The sequence below is a fragment of the Capsicum annuum genome, chromosome 8 (assembly GCF_002878395.1).
Source record: "Capsicum annuum cultivar UCD-10X-F1 chromosome 8, UCD10Xv1.1, whole genome shotgun sequence".
Lineage (NCBI taxonomy): Eukaryota > Viridiplantae > Streptophyta > Magnoliopsida > Solanales > Solanaceae > Capsicum > Capsicum annuum.
In genome coordinates this window covers 19,048,852-19,054,285 of record NC_061118.1, presented here as the reverse complement: position 1 = coordinate 19,054,285, position 5,434 = coordinate 19,048,852, and positions in this window count along the sequence as shown.

Sequence of the window (5,434 nt, the reverse complement as noted above, 5' to 3'; positions counted from 1 at the left end):
GCTCGGCATTTTATGTAAATAATAGTGCCGAGCAACTCCAAGGGGAGTTAGAGGGTCTGATAATACCCTTGTCGAGGAGATGGTTGATTTCTGTTTTACAGATTTCCATCATCTCGTGATTCATCTGGATAGGTCTGGCTTTGGTAGGGATGCTTTGTTCATCGAAGCCAGGGATATAGGGAAGTTCGACGAGATGTTTCTTGCGTTCCCAAAAAGCATTGGGCAATTCGGAGCAAATCTAGTTGCTCTAGTAGATGAGAGTGACCTTGTTTACTCACCTTAATAGTTGTTGACCTAGATAAGTTAGTTGTGGGATGACTTAGGTGCTAGGGATAACATAGGAGTAATCCTTGAAGAGGAATTGTCTCATAGAACTAGTGTAGATTGTTAAGCCCTTAAGGTACGATTTAGGTAACTTAGCCTAATTTTTGTTATAAGTTAGACTCATAGAAGTAGAACTTGCACCACCTTAAGCTTGAGCTATTTAACTTCTTACTGACTTGGATAGATGTTTAACTCCTACATTATGTTTTGGCAATTTAATGTCTTAGGCTGGTATATGGATTATGCATATTTTTGATATTGGAATAATGTTTATACTTGATTGATTATCTTGTTGTCATGATATGGATAGCATTAGAAGGCCTTATGAATTGAAGCTATGAATATGCTATAACTTAACATAGTATCTAAATTACTATGGGAGCCTTGAATTATGTGACAACTCTTATTATGTTTCAATCTCAATGACTAAGCTAATGTTTGTGTTAAAGAATCTCTTGCTCTAGTATCGTGAACCATGTGAGTAAAATAAGGATTCTATAAGGCATACCCATTGCTTATAAATGACATGTTAATAATCATGATGAAACTTGGAACATTAGTGATTTCTGATATCATTTAGACTTTCGTACCCATGTATCTACTCATATAATGCAGTGATGATTAATGGTAAAGTACATTGGTATGTAATCCTTACCTCTCTTACTCCCTATTGTTATGGGCTTGTATATTGATTTGATTGTATATGTATGCATTTTTTATTTTCATGGTGGTTATTTATGGTATGATGATGTCCAGTGAATCCAGAGGATTAATTGATGTTGTGATGATGCCCGGTGAATCCAGAGAACATATTGATATTATGATGGTGCCCGGTAAATACAGAAGAGATATTGATGTTATGATAATGCTCGGTAAATATGGAAGAGGTATTGATGTTATGATGATGCCCAGTTTATCTGTAAGATATATTGATGATGTGGTAATACCTAGTAAATTCGTAAGAGAAATTAATGTTATGATGGTTCCGGGTAAACTTGAAGGATATACTAATGTTATGGTGATGTTACAATTGGTAAATATATATGACTATGAAACACCAAGATCTTGAGCCATTGAGAAACAACAACTTTTTGTATGTCGAAGTTGGGTACGACTTGGGACTTGAGTCGTACCCTTGGTCACGAATCGTATCCTAATCCCCCTCCCTTTTTGTACCTTGAGAAACATGTTAAGGTATCACAATGTCTTATATACGACAAGGCCATCCCTTAGTCATAATCAAAGTGGTATACTGCTCAACCGTATAGAGTGAAGTCTCAAAATCGAGTAGACTGTCTTGGTCATGAGTGAAGCTTATGATTGGAGCTTGAGTAATACCATTTAGTTACGACTCAATGGTTCCCACTCGTACCCAAAATAATGTTGTTGACTTAGGAGAAGCCTAGGGTATGAGTTAGGGTACCACTCGTATCCTAGGTCACGATTGGCATAAGAATAGTAAAGGGGAGTCTTACTCGTGCACGAGTGGACTTTCAAGTTTTTAACAAAGGATATCTTGGTCATTCCTTTGCAAAAAACACAAAAACCTCTCACTATATTAGGCATTGTAGCTTCTTAAGTCTTCACTTACAAGACACAGATACTCCTAAACACTCTAAAGGCTTCTTGGAGCAAGATTGGAGGCTAGGGTTTGGAGGTGTTCACCTAGGGTCAAGGAAGAGTCAATATTGTTGGTGTATCATCTTTTTTAAGGAATGTACCTTTTCCCCTCTTTAAACATCTCTAAAACCCTTGTCTTTCACACCTGTATTAGTAAGTTTACATGGCGTTTTTGAATCAAATAAATAGGGTTTTGTTACCTAACAATTAATAATTATGATTCTTTCTTCTATGTGTTTTGGTACATTTTATAGATACTAGATTGTATATGTGGGTGCTTGTTGTATGTCGTTTAACATTAGGGTCTTGAGGAACCCTTGTCTTTTTTATTTCTACCATAAAAATTGCCCAGTTGAAGGTATACACCCAAGGTGTTTGTGAAAATATCTAAGTGAGTTGTCTAGTCATATATTGTTGATGTATTTAACTAGGAAAATGGACCAACGAATATGATTGAGTGATAAATGGTATGTTTAAGGAATTATGAACCATGTGTGATGAAACTGATGACCTTAGTGGTTGGCTAATAAAAGATTAAAGTCCCTGATATAAAAATGAACTCAAATTATTGGTTGAATTCGAGTGTGGTGAGAATGTCGCATAGAATTATTGTAAGGGTCTTGACGACCATAACTTGTTTTATATGATGAATTGAATAAAGCCCTTGGACGATTGAAATTGTTGAGTAATGAAGGATCCCATAAGGACCAAGTGGTTATGTACGGTGTTTCATTGGTTAAATGGTTAAAATCCATAAGTTTTGTATTAAATGTATGATTGGTCTATGAGTAACAGGGATAAAGTCCCATTTTCAACTAAAAATAGTGTGCTGTGAGGTTGCAGTCCCTTGCCTTATGAATGGATTGAGGTTAAAGTCCCTTGCCCAATGAAATTGCTTGTGGTTAAAGTCCATTACTCAAAGGGATCTCTTGAGGTAATAGTACCTCTCCCAATGTATGAGCATGTGGTTAAAGTCCCTTGCTTGAATAAATATGAGAATAAATAGAGTCCCTTGTGGAATGAATGTGTATGTGGTTGAAGTCCTTGGTTAATTAATGGGTAAGCATGGTTGAAGTCCATTTTCTAAGTGTATGTGATTGTGTTTAGAGTCCTATGCATAGTGTAAAATATTGAACCTATAAGTGTGGAAGGTCGGAGTTCCCCATTTCATGCCTAATGAATGATGTTTGAGAATATTGATGAGCCTTGATATGTTTACTGGCATGTAATATATCTATATGTATGATTAAGTGTATGAATGTGACACAATGTTATATATATTGATTTTTTGTTGTTTGATTATGTACTATACCAATTATTCTTGAGTTGCATGCTAGCGTTCCAATCGCTAACAATCTTCGAACGCTATTTGCCCACACAATGTAGGGGTCAGAGCATTTTTTCTTCTCTTCCGCAGTGATTAGACAATCAGGCAATTCATGCATTGACTTGAAGGGGTGAACTTCCTTACATCTAGAAGACATCTCTTATTCCTTATATTTTGACTTAGTCTCCTAAAAACTTGGTTTGGCTATAGTCGGGGGCTTGTCTTGACAAATATACTTGTTGACTTTTGTGTGTTTAAAGGTATTGTGAACAACTATGAACTTGGGCATAGTTATTACAATGAATATATAGTTGACTTATTATATTATTCCGCTATCTTAACATGTAAATTAGAGTTCCTTTGACTCCTATGATATGATGAAGTAGTTAGGTTGGGTTACGAGGAGACCTTCGATACATGAGTGTTGAGGTGCCCTTACAACATGGCTCGAAGTTCTGGGCATGTCAAGTTGGTATTAGATAATAGGTTCATAGTCATTTGGGTATTCATAATGCCATGTCAAGTAGAGTCTTTTTTATGTGTGTGAACTGTGCCACCCATATAAAAGAGAGGTTATGAAACATTTTAGGAAATGTTTCCCTTTATTGTGTTTCAATCTCAAGATATAAAGTCTAGGTCTTGAATTTCTCTGATTCCCATTACTTTCTTTCAGATCATGCCTCAAAGTTGATATGAGACTCAGTGAAACACTAATAAGGGTGCTATGGACAAAGCTCGTCCAGCTTCTTGAGTTCAGACTTAGGCTAGGGCTGCGGCATCTGGCCATTCTCGCAGGGTTCCACCCACCAACCCTACTCATGAGAGAGGCATTTTTCCCCAGTCACCTCAAGGGGATGCTACTAATGCAGAGTTTCATTGCTCTATCAACATCTTGACTGAACTAGTAGCCTCTCAAGTAAAGCATGGTTCTTAGAGTATCATTTCTTTTTAGACCATAAGAATCGGCCAATTTATGAGGTTAATCCATCCTATGTTCTCTAGCATTAAGGTTAAGGAAGAACCCCAAGGCTTCTTTATAAAATGGAAAAGACCTTTTGAATCATGTATGCCATGGAGATTGAGTCCTTTTAATTCGCTTCCTACCAATTTAAAGATGTAAAATACCAATGGTACGAAGGTAGGAGTTGTCTAGGAGTGTTGATGCTAGCCCCTCTATGTGGGAGGATTTCCCCGAGTCTCTCCTTGACCCCTTCTGTCCTCAAGATTTAAGGGATGCTAATGTGGAAGAGTTTGTAAACTTCAATCAAGGGAGGATGTTTGTTCAAGAGTATGACTTAAAACTCCATCATATGTCAAGGTATGCTCCCGAGATGGTTTTTAGCATAAGGGCTAGAATGTGTAAGTTTGTCTCAGGATTGTCCCGTGATCTACTTCTTGAAAGCAAGAGGCGTTGTTTATTGAGAACATGGATATCTCTAGGTTGATTGTATATATACAACAAGTAGAAGATGAGTAGAAAAAGTAAGTTTAGCTTAGTGAGAAGCAAGGAATAAATTTTAGGCTTTCAAGAGTAGTAGTAGAGATGGTGGCAAGTGGCCATGAAGTAAGTAGGGGAGTTAGGGTTCATTATCCTCAGCTAGTTTTCGCTCTCCTTACCTAATAATTTTGGGTGGTTGTCGCTCCCAGTTTAGTGGTGGATCCTAAGCACAGGGTGCCAAATTTCAGACTAGTGGTGGACAGTTGGCTCCACCCTTCCCTCCTTGTAGATTTTATAGTCAGAGTCATCATAGCCAGTGTGAGCAAGGGAAAAATAGATGTTTTCATTGTGGATAGGATAGGCACATGTAGTGTTAGTGCCCTATTCTAGCAGCTTCTTGGGCTAACATGACCCCTATTACTACTCGCATCCTGCAACAAAAGGTACTATTTCTACTTCTGCTTATATTTTTGGCACGGGTATTGGTCGGAACCACTTATATACACTTGCTACTCGCCAGGATTCTAAGGCGTCTCCCGATATTGTCACAGTTATAATGCAAAATTTCTTCTTTGAGATGTATTGTTTGATTGATCCAGCTTCTACTCTTTCTTATGTGACCCCATATATGGCTGTACATTTTGATTGAGGTCCTGAGAGTCTATCGGTTTTTTTTTTCTATTTCTACCCTGGTAAGAGACTCGGTGGCTTTTTAAACAGTCTAC